Here is a 14,827-nt window from a genome sequence, read left to right as displayed (position 1 = left end):
GGATGGCAGAGGATATGGAGAGTTTATGGGAGGACCATAGCTGAGGGGGATTCCTATCAGCAGGATATAGAGACTGAAGTAGCCACCTCTGGTAGCCAGGCAGGACTTTCAGAGGAGAGAGGGAACATTGATCTACCAATAGAACCTTTAGTCCAGATTTTTTCTGCCCTACAAGATGTGCAGGGATAAAAATGGAAAAGAGGCTGAAGGAACAACCACCCTAGGACTGCCCTCCTGAAACCCATCCCAACCCCTGACGCTATTCATGATACTTTTCTGTGCTTGCAGACAGGAACCGAGCATAACTGTTCTTGAGAGGATCCATCCAGCTGTGGATGGAGGCAGATGCAGAGACCCACAGCCAAACATCAGGCAGAGCTTGGGGAATCTTGTGGAAGAGTGGGGGGTAGAAGTGAGCAAGTTGAAGGGGTCAAGGGCACCACACGAAAACCCACAGAACCAACTAACCTGGTACCATGGGGACTCACAGAGCCTGGACCAACAAAGCAGGCAGCATGCAGGAGCTGGACCTAGGCCCCCTACATATCTGTAGCAACTGTGCGGCTTGGTCTCTATGTGGGTCCCCTAATAAGTAGAGCAGGAGCTGTCTGGGATTTTGTTCTCTGCCATTGGATCCCCTATCCCCTGCCTGGTGTCAAGTCTAGCTTGGCCTTGGTGGGGACAGAGTGACACGATGACATGTTCCCACCCCTGGGATAGGGACAGGGGACATGGGTCTCCCTAGTGTTGATGGCTGCCATGGGCATAAGGCCTGTCTGTATAATATGTATGCATTTTTATGTTCCTCTTAGGAATGCCCTCCCTGTTAATGTTAATGATTTGAGACAGCATGAGAGGTGGTGGGGGAGGGCGACGGTGTGACTAACGTCTCAGCAAAATAGAAAATGCTTGGATCTTCAGGACAGCCTTTAATGCTGTGGAAAAGAACTTTAAAAATATGAGTTCAAAAATATATAATTTCTCAACTATGCAAAAATATAAGGATGCAATACAAATTTTATATTGAAGAGCTTCAGGAATCTAAAGGAACAAAGACAGCTGCATTCATGAGCCAGCTTGTCAGAAAGATACAAGGGCATGAAGATACAAAGACAGGCAGATTCCTGAGTTCAACATCTGCCCGGGACAGAACAAGGTTAGGCCTAGGTGTGGTAGAAATAGTAATTTCAGGACTGAGTCCCACCCAACTAGTTTATCTTCTGTGCCTAACAGAAGCAGGCAAATTTTGCAATAGTAAAAGAAAATGTGTGCTTGCTGTCCCTTTAAGAATAAAGGGGCTTGGGTCATTGGATGCAGATTTATAGAATAAGCAAAAGGAAACCTAAAGTAAATGGCTGGGCTGATATTCATAATACAAGATGGGGCTTATGATCTGCATGAGATAAGCTATCCAGAGAAAGTTTATAGAATAAAGCGAGAGAGAACTGCTTGAGAACTGTCTTGGGTAGAAGAGAGAGAGAGAGAGAGAGAGAGAGAGAGAGAGAGAGAGAGAGAGAGAGAGAAAGAATAGAGGGAGAGGGGAGATGGCAGAGGAGAGGGGAGAGGGGAGAGAGCTGTCTGGAGATTTCCAGAGAAGGAAGATGAGAGAAAAAGAAAGCAGATCAGAGAGCAAGCAATCTAGTAGGCTGTCTCCAGCAGACCATAAGCTACCAGCTTGGATCCACAATTTGACTTCCAGTCCTTTGTTTTCACTGCTCCCAGACACCTATTTTCCCAGAACCCTTCTTCCAGCCCACACTGGTCCTTGGCACCTGGACTGCCTGGTTGGGGCCTCAGAGGGAGAGGATGTCCCAGGGCCTGGTGGTACCCAAAGAGGTCTCCACTTCTCTGAGGAGAAGAGGAAGGGGGCAGTTGGAGGAAGGATTTGTAAGGGTGAGACTGGGAAGAGAGGAAGGAGGGGCACTGTGATCAGGATGTAAAGTGAATAATAAATAAAAAAAAATACCCTTCCACCTGGTTGAGGAGCTATACAAATAACCAATTAAACATTGAATCAATGGAAAAATGTAATGCTGTGTTTGCAAACCTCAGGATGTTTTTATGTTAGTTTTATCAATATATAATTACAAACTTGACCCTCGTCTATCAACTACTGTTAGTAAAATGCAAAATGAAACTCAAAGTGATACTTGAATGTCACTCTTCTTGGACATGGGACAAGTAAAGCCTAACATTTCTCCTTAATCTCAGTATTGATTGCATTTGGAATTCTTTGAGGGGTTCATTGCATGTGACTGAAAGAAAAAGAAGTTTTTGAGATATGCTCACTTTGGCGAGGCATTAGTTGTTAGAAATGAATAAAATATGGATAATGGATAAGCTGAGGAAAGGCATGATAGAAAATCCATCATTTAGAAGAATTGTAAATTTGAGAGTTGAGGCTATCCTAGCCTATGTAGAGAATTGAAGGGCTGGGCTACGTAACTAGATTTTGTATTTCTGCAAGAAATAAAGAAAAAAATGAGGGGAGAAGAAGAAGAAAGGAAGGAATAAATAAAATGGAAAATAAGATTATTTATGTAATTGAAAATTTATTTTTTCTCAAAAATAATTATGGGTTTTAATACTCTAAAGATCGCCAGAGGAGAAAAAATTATTAAAAGCAAAAACTGCTTTTGTAATTATATCTGCTGCCCAGCCTGGTCTAAATCCAGCACTAGGCTATGTCAACAAAACAGGCAACACTTCGCATTGAAAGACATGGGGGGGATATCGTATCTAAAGAATCTCACATGGTATTATCATTGTTTGTCATGTCTGCTTTGTTCCTCATATCCTGCATTAGCTAGGATTTCTATCTGTGATAAAAGGCTGTTCTTTCTCACCATGTCTCTCTCAAGTCTGCCCCTCTCTCACTGACTTTCCTCACCAGTGATAAAAGTATTCCAAGTTGGGAGTATAGCATCACTCCCTGGTGGCATCTTTGCAAACAACAATTTAAAGGTTATTTTTACATATCGCTTACATGCGATTAAGCCTTTAGGGAACCCGACAAATATACCCAGGGATGGAGAATAAGAATCCTTCAAATATGGTAAAATTTCCAGTAATAGTTGCTATAAGATAAAAATATCTCTCATTCTGGAGCAAAAAAAGGAAATCAGAGAGGAGAGAATAGCAGTGATGGTTTGATGACCCGAGACATTGGGCAAGGAGCCCATGCGGAGAGATGATACTTAGGCTGCCACCTGCACCAGGGACCCTGGGAGCTTATATCAGAGGAGAGGTAGATACACAAAAAGGGTGAGAACACCACAGTTACAGGGGCAGGGAGGCCAGCTGTGAGCGCGCACACACACACACACACACACACACACACACACACACACACACACAAACACACGAATCAGAGGTACCACAGCAGACTGAACCAGAGGGGAACATCCAGGGAGGACCCTGTTGGGATCCAGTGGACACTGCAGGAAGTTACCGTCTCAGAAAGTAAGTGCTGGGGGTTGGGGATTTAGCTCAGTGGTAGAGCGCTTGCCTAGGAAGCGCAAGGCCCTGGGTTCGGTCCCCAGCTCCGAAAAAAAAAGAACCAAAAAAAAAAAAAAAAAAAAAAAAAAAAAAAAAGAAAGTAAGTGCTGAAGGTTTTCCTCTCCTTGCTTTTTGTCTAAGAGACTTTATTTTCCTGAGAGAAACAGTCCAGGGCAAAGTACCGTGTCAAAGATCAAGTGAAGTATTCCGGGAAAATATCAACTCAGACGAAAGCTGTGATGATATTGATTTTAAACTGAATAAAAGTAGGTTCTTACAAAAAAAAGAAGAAGAAGAAGCCCATACCTCTCAGAGTGTAGAATTTGAGATGGGTTAAGGTGAACTCAGAAGGTGGCGTGAGGAGAAGAACTGGGTCAGAGGTGGCCAAGAAGGTTAAAACAGCAAAGGCCTTGCCCCCCCCTTAGGTACGTCCCACAAATCATATCCTAAATCAGCAGCAGGTGAGGCCTCTGAGCCATGGGTCCTTCCCTCAGTGACCAGTAATCAATACAGTTGGTTGCAGTTGGAGACGTACAGAATTATACTATAATGGATATACTTAGTAAAAATTGTATATAATATATATATATATGTATATATATAATATATAGTATAATAAAACTACACTTTTACAATAATGATACTATACATATACAGATGTGTGTATATATATATCATAATAATGATAATGCATTGACACTACTATATGTACTCATGGTTTAATATATACAGTAACTAAATATGTTTCTTCTTTTATCATATTACACGTTAGAACTGCATGAAGAACTCTTAAAATTTGACAATGAAATGTAACTCAAAAAAAAAAAAGAATGAAAGTTCTGAAAGAAAGCATAGAAATGGCTAATACACACATTAGACATTAGAGAAAGGCAAATTTAACCCACAATGAGAAACCACGATGCCTACAGTTCCTTTTAAATGATAACAGGCATGGCTGGGATGTAGAGAAATTGGACTTGTTGTACTTTGCAGCCTGGAATAAAATAATGGTGTGGATATTTTAGAGAACAGTCTTACGGAATGCTTCAGTATGTGAAACATCGACACTCTATTCAGCTCAAGAGTTCCATCCTAGATACATGACCAAGAAAGATGCACACATCCACACACGACCCCTCACACTGATATTGCTAACAGCCTTACTTAGGACAAACAACACACATCCATGTCTATGGTATGGAAATATTGTTAAACTCATAAATTGATAAACATAGAGTGCCTAAACAAGAAACATTATTCAGCAATTAAATTAAATTAATTAGGTACTAATACATAGTATGTAGGAATCTTTACGATTTGATATATACTGAAAGAAACATAGAACAAATGTCACACAATGAGCATGTGCCAATGAGATACCATACCATGAAATCTAAGCAGGCAGATGTTATATAAGAATTATCTGGCACTGAAGGAGTTGGACAGAAATTAGAAGGGAGAAATGTGTGTGAGGGTTTTTTATTTTTTTAATTTGGTAAGTTAGTTGAAATGTTCTCAATTGTGTCGGTGGACAAATGACTGTGAATAAGCCATTGAACACTAAAAAGGTAAATGTATGTACTGTGTCTCAATAAAATCATTACTTAATGCAATGAGAAAATGGACAAGAAAAATAAAATAGTGACTTTAGTGATTAATTGAACAAGTCTCACAAAACATAAAAAAGTAGAAAAAGATAAACGTTTAAAAATTATAAAAATCACAGACGATATCCTGAGTAATGTCACTATTAAAGTATGAGAGTCCTTGGAAAAGAAGCTTAAAAATGTCAAGACATGCGCATGAAGAGGGGAAGAAGCTGGGTGAGTTAAACTGGCAAAGATATTTGTGTTCAATGTAGAAGTAGGTAAAAATCATGAGAATGATTAACCTACATGAGCATTGAAAGCCACAGGAAGAAAAATGAAATATGGAATTCAAACTCTCAATGAACTAAACTAAAATGTAAAGAAAGGACAAAAATGGGAGCAAAACATAAACAAATACTTAATTCAACAGGTCAATGAAGAAATACTTCTAAAATAGGGGAAGAAGAGAGAAAATATAGAATTCATTCAAGGGAAACAGATAATGTGAAATGAGATGCCAAAATATAACCCAATTAGTTACTAAATATCTGATGGAAACAACTTAGAAAGGGTTAATTTTGGCTCACATTTTAGAGTAGAAAATTTGTCACAGAATTCATGACAGAGGGAGCATATAGGAGAGGCTTCACATGGTGGTAGACAGGATGAAGAGAAACCAGGACTGAGTGGGGTGTGTGTGTGTGTCTGTGTCTGTGTGTGTGTGTGTGTGTGTGTGTGTGTGTGTGTGTGTGTGTTTTCGAGCATGAGCACACATGTGCAACATGTATATAGATGTATGAGTGGAGGCCAAAAGAGCATGGGACCCACAGTACCTGGAGTTACAGGTGGTCCTGAGCAAGTACTGTATATGCTATGAACCTAATAAGGTCCTGTGGGAGAGCCAAAATGCCCATAATTGCTGGGTGATTTCTCCAACTTCAGACTTGGCTTTTCTGAAAGGCTCCACATCTAAATATTTTCAGAACCTGGATAGAAGAATTGGAAACATGCTCTCCATTGGGGACATATTGGATACCAAACAAAATAGCAATAAAAACACGATTATAGTAAAATAATATATATTAAACCAAATAATAAAACTGAGAGATTGTATCTCAAATGTTAAATCAAAACATGATCCACAGGTCAAGAATTATTGGATAAAGGTTGATTCCCATTTTATTTTCTTGCAAAATGTGTTGTTTGATATTAAGTTTTGTCTGAGACATTGTAGGTCAAATAGATGACTGTCATATTCAATAACATTCTGCTAACTCAACTTGATTTACATTCTCATAAGATTTTTCAAACAAGATGAAATATCAGGTTTTACATATCTAAGAGACTGCTTGAGGGAAATGCGTTCTTTAATACCATCTTAACAGAATTTATTAACCACACAGTGTGGCTTGCATAAAAAGTAGGTGGGCTGTTGTTTCCTGCCGAATTTTCTTTGCTTTGATAGTTCAGACTTTTTTCCTCAATCCAACTCTACAGGCACTCTTGTCAAGAGATTCAAATGAGTTCTCTCCATACATTTGAACACATTCTGTATGTGACATTCTTAAACGTACTGGGAAACATTTAGAATATGTATTCAAAGAGTTTTTAAAGTCTTGGTAGAAATGTATAAACAGTGTCATACGAAGTCATTGCCTAAAACTAGATTTTAAAGAGCCAACAGTTTTAAGTGTGATAAAATGACACTTTCATAAACAGAGACGTAGACAGACTAAGAGAAGTCATGAGCCAAATGGACTTAACGGATATTTATAGAACGTTCTACCCTAATGCAAAAGGATATACCTTCTTCTCAGCTCCTCATGGTACTTTCTCCAAAATTGACCATATAATTGGTCAAAAAACGGGCCTCAACAGGTACAGAAAGATAGAAATAATCCCATGCGTGCTATCGGACCACCACGGCCTAAAGCTGGTCTTCAATAACAATAAGGGAAGAATGCCCACATATACGTGGAAATTGAACAATGCTCTACTCAATGATAACCTGGTCAAGGAAGAAATAAAGAAAGAAATTAAAAACTTTTTAGAATTTAATAAAAATGAAGGTACAACATACCCAAACTTATGGGACACGATGAAAGCTGTGCTAAGAGGAAAACTCATAGTGCTGAGTGCCTGCAGAAAGAAACAGGAAAGAGCATATGTCAGGAGCTTGACAGCACACCTAAAAAGCTCTAGAACAAAAAAAGAAGCAAATACACCCAGGAGGAGAGAAGGCAGGAAATAATCAAACTCAGAGCCAAATCAACCAAGTAGAAACAAAAAGGACCATAGAAAGAATCAACAGAACCAAAAGTTGGTTCTTTTGAGAAAATCAACAAGATAGATAAACCCTTAGCCAGACTAACGAGAGGACACAGAGTGTGACCAAATTAACAAAATCAGAAATGAAAAGGGAGACATAACTACAGATTCAGAGGAAATTCAAAAAATCATCAGATCTTACTATAAAAGCCTATACTCAACAAAACTTGAAAATCTGCAGGAAATGGACAATTTCCTAGACAGATACCAGGTACCGAAGTTAAATCAGGAACAGATAAACCAGTTAAACAACCCCATAACTCCTAAGGAAATAGAAGCAGTCATTAAAGGTCTCCCAACCAAAAAGAGCCCAGGTCCAGACGGGGTTAGTGCAGAATTCTATCAGACCTTCATAGAAGACCTCATACCAATATTATTCAAACTATTCCACAAAATTGAAACAGATGGAGCACTACCGAACTCCTTCTATGAAGCCACAATTACTCTTATACCTAAACCACACAAAGACCCAACAAAGAAAGAGAACTTCAGACCAATTTCCCTTATGAACATCTACGCAAAAATACTCAACAAAATTCTGGCAAACCGAATCCAAGAGCACATCAAAACAATCATCCACCATGATCAAGTAGGCTTCATCCCAGGCATGCAGGGATGGTTTAATATACGGAAAACCATCAACGTGATCCATTATATAAACAAACTGAAAGAACAAAACCACATGATCATTTCATTAGATGCTGAGAAAGCATTTGACAAAATTCAACACCCCTTCATGATAAAAGTCCTGGAAAGAATAGGAATCCAAGGCCCATACCTAAACATAGTAAAAGCCATATACAGCAAAACCAGTGGCTAACATTAAACTAAATGGAGAGAAACTTGAAGCAATCCCACTAAAATCAGGGACTAGACAAGGCTGCCCACTCTCCCCTACTTATTCAATATAGTTCTTGAAGTTCTAGCCAGAGCAATCAGACAACAAAAGGAGGTCAAGGGATACAGATCGAAAAGAAGAAGTCAAAATATCACTATTTGCAGATGATATGATAGTATATTTAAGATCCCAAAAGTTCCACCAGAGAACTACTAAAGCTGATAAACAACTTCAGCAAAGTGGCTGGGTATAAAATTAACTCAAATAAATCAGTAGCCTTCCTCTACACAAAAGAGAAACAAGCCGAGAAAGAAATTAGGGAAACGACACCCTTCATAATAGACCCAAATAATATAAAGTGATTTTAACCAAGCAAGTAAAAGATCTGTACAATAAGAACTTCAAGACTCTGAAGAAAGAAATTGAAGAAGACCTCAGAAGATGGAAAGCTCTCCCATCCTCATAGATTGGCAGGATTAATATAGTAAAAATGGCCATTATACCAAAAGCGATCTACAGATTCAATGCAATCCCCATCAAAATACCAATCCAATTCTTCAAAGAGTTAGACAGAACAATTTGCAAATTCATCTGGAATAACAAAAAACCCAGGATAGCTAAAACTATCCTCAACAATAAAAGGACTTCAGGGGGAATCGCTATCCCTGAACTCAAGCAGTATTACAGAGCAATAGTGATAAAAACTGCATGGTATTGGTACAGAGACAGACAGATAGACCAATGGAATAGAATTGAAGACCCAGAAATGAACCCACACACCTATGGTCACTTGATTTTGACAAAGGAGCCAAAACCATCCAATGGAAAAAGATAGCATTTTCAGCAAATGGTGCTGGTTCAACTGGAGGTCAACATGTAGAAGAATGCAGATCGATCCATGCTTATCACCCTGTACAAAGCTTAAGTCCAAGGGATCAAGGACCTCCACATCAAACCAGACACACTCAAACTAATAGAAGAAAACTAGGGAAGCATCTGAACACATGGGCACTGGAAAAAATTTCCTGAACAAAACACCAATGGCTTATGCTCTAAGATCAAGAATCGACAAATGGGATCTCATAAAACTGCAAAGCTTCTGTAAGGCAAAGGACACTGTGGTCAGGACAAAACGGCAACCAACAGATTGGGAAAAGATCTTTACCAATCCTACAACAGATAGAGGCCTTATATCCAAAATATACAAAGAACTCAAAAAGTTAGACCGCAATGAGACAAATAACCCTATTAAAAAATGGCGTTCAGAGCTAAACAAAGAATTCACAGCTGAGGAATGCCGAATGGCTGAGAAACACCTAAAGAAGTGTTGAACATCTTTAGTCATAAGGGAAATGCAAATCAAAACAACCCTGAGATTTCACCTCACACCAGTGAGAATGGCTAAGATCAAAAACTCAGGTGACAGCAAATGCTGGAGAGGATGCAGAGAAAGAGGAACACCTCCATTGTTGGTGGGGTTGCAGACTGGTACAACCATTCTGGAAATCAGTCTGAGGTTTCTCAGAAAATTGACATTGAACTGCCTGAGGATCCAGCTATACCTCTCTTGGGCATATACCCAAAAGATGCCCCAACATATAAAAAAGACACGTGTCCACTATGTTCATCGCAGCCTTATTTATAATAGCCAGAAGCTGGAAAGAACCCAGATGCCCTTCAACAGAGGAATGGATACAGAAATGTGGTACATCTACACAATGGAATATTACTCAGCTATCAAAACAATGACTTTATGAAATTCAGAGGCAAATGGTTGAAACTGGAAATATCATCCTGAGTGAGCTAACCTAATCACAGAAAGACATACATGGTATGCACTCACTGATAAGTGGCTATTAGCCCAAATGCTTGAATTACCCTAGATGCCTAGAACAAATGAAACTCAAGACGGATGATCAAAATGTGAATGCTTCACTCCTTCTTTAAAAGGGGAACAAGAATACCCTTGGCAGGGAAGAGAGAGGCAAAGATTAAAACAGAGACTGAAGGAACACCCATTCAGAGCCTGCCCCACATGTGGCCCATACATATAGAGCCAACCAATTAGACAAGATGGATGAAGCAAAGAAGTGCAGACCGACAGGAGCCGGATGTAGATCCATCCTGAGAGACACAGCCAGAATACAGCAAATACAGAGGCGAATGCCAGCAGCAAACCACTGAACTGAGAACGGGACCCCCAAGAAGGAATCAGAGAATGAACTGAAGAGCTTGAAGGGGCTTGAGTCCCATATGTACAACAATGCCAAGCAACCAGAGCTTCCAGGACCAAGCCACTACCTAAAGACTATACATGGACTGACCCTGGACTTGACCTCATAGGTAGCAAATGAATATCCTAGTAAGAGCACCAGTGGAAGGGAAGCCCTGGGTCCTGCAGCAAGACTGAACCCCCAGTGAACTAGATTGTTGGGGAGGGCAATGGGGGGAGGGTGGGGAGGGGAACACCCATAAGGAAGGGGGGGAAGGATGTTTGCCTGAAACCGGAAAGGGAATAACACTAAATGTATATAAGAAATACCAAGCATAAAAAAAATGACACTTTCAAGCTCACCATCCCCAGAAGCCTGCCATGGACCAATCTTAAAAGGAAGCAGGTATTTATCCCAGGAATCTATGAGCATCACCAACGTAGGAACACTGGAGCAGGCTACAGCGTCAAGAAGTAATTTCCATTGGAGAATGTCAAACTCTTCGAAATTGGCTATTAATTGAAATTGCAATAATGTTGTCAGCGCTGAAACAGGAGTTGTGGAATAATGGAAGCCCGAAGATAGGGAGGTCGAGGGTAGCACTAGGTACATGGAAATTTCCAGGACAGACTGAAACAAAAAGTACAATTCTGTCTCAGAAATATATATATATGTATATATATATATATATACATATATGTATATATATATGTATATATATATATATATAATCTAGCCATAACATATTTAATAAACTCTAAGGTGTCACAGTTAGTATTTGGTAATAATATTTGACTTTTGTCTGAGTCTCAGTCAAATATTAACTTTATACTCAACTATTCTTTATTTGGAAAAAATTGTATTTTAAGATCTCTGTAAATAAATAAATAGAAAATATGCATTAAATATTCAAAAAAGGGGAAAATAGGGCATGGAAGCAGATGTACTATATATGAAGAAGCTCAGAGGGTGGATGGGCAGGTGAGTAACTGAATGAACAATTGGGAGAAGGGGAGAGAGATGAATACCACAGGTTTTCTCACACATATGATGTAAAAACAGTAGAAAGGGAGCCATGTGGGGAAGGAAGAGGGCATGAGGGAGCAAGGTGATGTAAAAGGATGTGAAGATGAGCAAAGTTGGCATTGAAGTGTGACAATCCCAAAAGGAAAACAAAATATTCGGATGCAAATGGGAACATTAACGACATAGCAGCTACAAAAACAGAATAGATAGCACTAAGTTAGAGGATAAAAGCCTTATAGTGACTAAACCTGCATTCATTTCAGGGTCTTAGTCAATGTGAGGCGACATTTAAGATCACATAGAAATAAATTAAAACGTTAAATAACTGAAAGAATAAAAAATACATAGTTTCAAAATATTAATCACATAAAAGGCTGTATCTTCCAAATTCTAATGTTGCGTCCAGAGATCAGGTAAGAAATTCTAAATTCGACCTTAAGTGAGTGGAGTCACTCTCTATCTCTAAGCACAATTCTGTTACTTGTTTCTATGTATTTATGTCTGTGTAGGCTTTAAAAAAAAGCCCCTACCCTCAGAACCCCCTTAATTCTTTTAATGCCATAATTGATCATGTGGTGGTAGATTTTAATGAAAACCATCTTTGAATTTTTACAAATCAGTTTAGAATTATATTCCAAGAATATCCCCAAATTTCATGAATAATTGTGTGGTGCCCTTAATAAATATATTCTTTTATCACACAATAATTTTAAGAGAATGTGAAACAAGTTACAGGATTGTCTATCCTAGATTCAGTGTTCTGTCTGATAAGCTACTAGGAACGGGCTAGGCAGGAGTGTCCTCATGTAGGGCTGGCTGGTTTGCCTGGTTGGAATGCTCCCACAGGCCAGTGTTAAATTTCCAACCATTTAATAAGAATTCCTTATGGTTTAACTGCCTCCCTCAACACTCACAGCCTGGAGTGCGTCTCTATTTCTTCAAAGCATACACTCTTTATCATTGCTTGGGAATACATGATCCCGCTCTGGTAAATAGAGGTGCCACGATGTGTTCTTGCCAAGTATCTCACTTTCATGTTTCACAGGAACAACTTTGTAAATAACATCTGAGATACTTGAAACTTACAATCAATGAAACTATACCCTTAGTTACTGTTTAATTTATAAGAACCTTTAAGGTTTGGACAAGATATATGCAGACGTTTTCTATTTGAAGTGATGCATTTTCTGCACTTTCACAGGTGGGAGTTTCATGCTTTGGCGTTTAGCCCTCTCTCAGAGAGATCTTTTATCTTCTCAGTATCCTCTGGTCTAATTCAGTTTTCTCAAACAAACAAACAAACAAACAAACAAACAAACAAACATTTTTGTCATACTCACATGAAAAATCCTCCAGTGTTTCAACAAAGATCCAGTCCCTATTGTAGATCACCTTTAGAACCTTCACATGGAATTACTTTTGATATGATTATCGGAGAGTTCAAACTAAGCATACTTCTTTCTTGCAGTTGTGGCATTGATGTTTCTGCATGTGGCTTTGGAAGACTCACTATGCATATACCACATGCTAGTGGTAGCGTCATCTTCGGTCTTGTGGTGGGTTGAGAGCAGAAATAAGTGTAGAGAGTTGGACATAATTCTTGCTTTCTTCTTCCTGTATGTGGAGGCATACATTTGACCTTCACATTATTTTAGATCCCAGGAAAGACTACAAAGACCCACATTTACCTTGTGAAAGGTTTCCTATTAAGCTTTTTATAAAAGTCTCCACTGTTTAGGCCACATGCTTTTCTATAAATCATCAGACTACCAGATAAAGATATTATCTATATGTATGGAGTCCATTGTAAATATTAATGTCCTCGCAAGTAACGAAGATTCAAATTTAGCAGCAATAAGAAAATGTTCTGGGAAGCAGTGAAATGAGTTTGCGTCAGAGACCCATTTTAATTGTTTAAATTGGATATTAAAGGAAAATAACTCATTTATCTTACTGGGTACCACCACAATATATATTAAAGCTGACATCTTGGAGCAACAACTCCCTGGAAGATTTTTTTTGTACTGTGTGTAGAATAAACCAAGTTAATGAGAAAAAGCGTGATTTATCTGACGAGGCGTAAAAGCTTGGGGAAACATTTTCATACCTTCAAAGACATTACTTTACAGAGTTAAGGTGCAAAAGCATGGCAATTCCTTTTTAAGTTGAAGCGTAATTATTATGTAACAGATTCAAATTATTCAAACTGAAGGTTGAATGACCACTGGTTCAAGTGCCTTACACACTTCTGACCATCAAGAACTTCATCAGGGAAACGAAAAGCACACCGAACCAGTTTTTCTGCGTGTCAGAGCCTGACATGAACTGTGCGGTAAACGGGCATGGGGACCTGGGGAATAACATCATTTGGGGAAGAGGGTAACTAGGAAAATATTGGTGAACAGAATGGCTTTGAAGTGGAATATTGAAAGGGTCCTAGGAGGGTGCTGGGGAGATGGCTCGCGCTTTAGTGCATGTGGTGCTCTGGTAGAGGACCTGTTGGGTGGTGTGTCTGCCCAGGTTTGATTACCACATGGTGACTCATAGTTATCTGTAACTATACTTCTACAGGGTCCAATGTCTCCTTCTAACCCCTGAAGGCACCAGAAATGCATGTGGTGCACATACATGCATGCATATAAAACATCCCACACAACAATTAAAATATAAAAATCCAAAGTTTTTAAAAGGTGCCAAATGAGCTATGTAAAAGATAACTAATTAATTACAAAAAATACCATATATTGAAATAAAAGCAAGGAAGGGGGCATATAAAAGAGTTTGGAGGGACCAATGAGAAGGGATAAATGATATAATTATAATCTCAAATAAGAATAATAAAACACTGGAATCTCCTTTTTATTAATTTATTAATTATATTTTATTTTTTCCTTGATTTGATGACAGATGATTGTTTCAGTGCGGGGGATAAATAAGGTACAGTTTCATCCATGAAGACTGACCGTGTCAGTAAAGTAATTTATCTTCTTGCCTTTCCTCTTATAGTATTATAACATGTTTATATATTGGCATAATTAAAAGAGTCAAGTCAGTTAGCATTATAATTGGAGTGATAACAAAGAGAGAGTAGAACGAGGAAGGATATGGAATGGGCAGGGTCTGGAGGGCAACTTCCTGTTGCCAAAAGAGTTCTTGAAACTTAGTGCTAGTTCTGTCCCTGAAGCATAGTTCGCATTCTTTTAACATGCCATACTTGTGACAAACATGTTAGTAACAATAGTTCTATTGGTTTTTCTCTTTGCTAATTAGACAATGACTTCATAATTTTTAATTAATTAACTAGTTAAGTAATTAATTAACTTAGTTTTTACATC

The sequence above is a fragment of the Rattus rattus genome, chromosome 9 (assembly GCF_011064425.1).
Source record: "Rattus rattus isolate New Zealand chromosome 9, Rrattus_CSIRO_v1, whole genome shotgun sequence".
Lineage (NCBI taxonomy): Eukaryota > Metazoa > Chordata > Mammalia > Rodentia > Muridae > Rattus > Rattus rattus.
The sequence above is the reverse complement of the archived record's forward strand: the minus strand, read 5'-3'. Positions refer to the sequence as shown.